The sequence below is a fragment of the Phytophthora infestans genome, genomic scaffold (assembly GCF_000142945.1).
Source record: "Phytophthora infestans T30-4 supercont1.90 genomic scaffold, whole genome shotgun sequence".
NCBI classification, from domain to species: Eukaryota; Oomycota; class Peronosporomycetes; order Peronosporales; family Peronosporaceae; genus Phytophthora; species Phytophthora infestans.
Window position 1 is genome coordinate 463,887 of NW_003303669.1, and position 2,546 is coordinate 466,432.

Sequence of the window (2,546 nt, forward strand, 5' to 3'; positions counted from 1 at the left end):
ACTTGGCAAGGGAACGAAGGCGAGTCTTCTGGCACTTCTTCTGAGCCGCCTAGATCTATGCCTTCGGGCTGAACAGCGTACGACGTGCGGACTTGGGGGTTGAAGTATCGGCAGGTTGCGCGTCACCGAGACCAGCAGCTGCCATAGACGTACCGGCCTTGTCGGTCGGGATGGGGACCTTGGCTTCGTCAGAATCGTCCAGCTCGGCGTCCGACGCTTTGCCACCTGGTCGAAGACGCTTGTGGGGCTTCCCATGAGCCACTTGACGAGCGGCCTGCGCCAAAGCTGCAGAAAGAGCTTAAGGGTCATTTGAAGAAGCGGAAGCAGACTGTATGCGCTGCAAGGCAGCCAACGTCTCTTGGTCTAAGTCCAGAGCTTCCAGATCCAGCTCACCCGCAGTGAGATCTGTCACAAGGGATTGGGAGCGAACATTAGTTGCTGAACACACGGTGGAAAGAGCAACATTAGGAACGTACCATTAACAGCCAGACGCAGTACCTCGGGGTCCATCCCGGCCAGACTCACGTGTGCACGGAGGGTGCGATTCTCTTGGAGGAGGCGAGTGTTACAGTCTTGCTGGTTCTCGAGGACCTTGAGCGTATCGTTGTCAACATACTTGCCCTTGGCAAGCTTGACCAAAAGGAGATGAAGCTTCCGCGTCTGCTCGGTATTCGCACCGATCGAAGACTTGTACACCTCGCGTTCACGGGCCAGGTTCTTGTTCAACGTGGCGATAAATGAGTCCCCAGCTTGAACCTCGCAGTGCAGTCGATTCAAGCCTTCTGAATGTTGCTCCATGGTGGCCTGAACACCTGCGAGCATGGCGTCGTTCTTGGCGTTCGACTCGCGGAGAATCTTGACGTTCTTGTGAAGGGCTTCGTTTTCAGCGTTGGCAGCTTTGAGGAACGCCTCCGCTTTCTCCCGAGCCATGATTTCGGGTGCCACCGAGCGTACGGCGGCAGCAGCCTCGGTCTGAGCAAACCGCAACTGACGCTCCAAGCTGGCAACTCGGTCGGGTAATGCTGACAGCGCGTCAGGAAGAGGCTGTACAGCAGCGAGAACATCATCGAAACCAACGGCAGCCTCGAGGCGACGTTGAGCGTGGATATCGCTGTGGAGAGGAGGCGCAACGCTGAGTTGCACTTGGTGACGAGCCACCGCAGTCAAGTACGGAATTATCGAGGTCATCATGTGATCGACCGATGCTTCCGTACTTTCAGTTAGCATGGCGCGCAGCGAATCCTCGGTGAGTGGTGGAGGACCACTAGCAGGCGCAGGAGGACCAGTAGGAGCCATCTTCGTAGATTCAGCGACGACAGGAAGTGCCGCAGAAGCTGCCACAGTGGGTGAACAGTCCGGGGCAGGAAGCGTCGGAGGCCCAGCGGATGACGTTTCCGTCGGAGGAAGTGTAGCAGGCTGAGGGGCGTTTGAGACCTCGGTGTCGCTCTCCTGAGAAACAAGACGAGTGATGCATGGTGATGAGCAAGGCGCCGATGATTAAAGAAGAAGATGAGCTGACGTACCTCCAGCTATTCACGTTCGCGATGTCGGCAAGAATTGAGACGCTGAAGCGCGTTGGTCACGGCCCGATTCAAACGCTTGGAGATGCGGTGACTGGATGGTGAATTGGAGAATGAAGAAATGTCACAACAGGCACCAGTACCGTGGCTTCCATTGCGACAGGGGCAGTTGTGGTGTAGGGATTTCTCCAGAGTTGCGGATAATCGCCCGTCGACAAAGACGCGGCGCCGCCCAAGATGTTCAAGCGACAAACCCTCGGTCACGTGATGTACGGTGACTCCAAGGTGCAAGAAACTCGACGGCGTCACTACCGAACTCTCAACGGATACTGGATACGGTCCAGATGTCGCCGAATCCAGGCTGTCCTAATTATTAATAATGGACTGGCCGGATTCGCATTTAGCGGACAAGAACTGATCATCTACGGTACGAACCCTCGGTGGCGGTTGGGATGAGTTCGCGGAAGACTCAGCGACCCTTTGAAGACACGCTCACCATCTGGGACAGGGCGCGGGCCGTGAGAGATACTCATGCAACGGTGCAGACAACGCTTGGCGTGCAAGAAGATCCATAACGGATCATTGTTTACTTGATATTTGTATACTTGATTAGGACTTCTTATTAGGAATAGGCCCGAAAGGGCAAAAATAAATACAGAACAGAATTTCCACTCAAGCACACAGAGCGACGTCTGGCTTCAAGGTAAGCGGCTGGTCAAGCTTGTTTGAGTGTATTATGTCTGTCTGTGAAGTCGAAGCTCTGTAGCGAGGGTTCATCCGGCAAAGCCAAGAGACTGTGTGTGTAACGGCCGATTACTATCGGGAGGTTCTACGTGACGGTCTATTTGCACGACTGTGAATGCGGTGTATTGCATTCCTTTTATTCTTCCAACCGAGTGTTGATTACTCGGTGCCTTCGTAAAAGGCTTACCCGTGCCTGGTACCCTTCCGCTGTTGGGACCACGAGAATTCATAGCACCTATTAGCTTTGCTCGTGCTAGTAGCGTGTTCTTATTTTTACTGGTT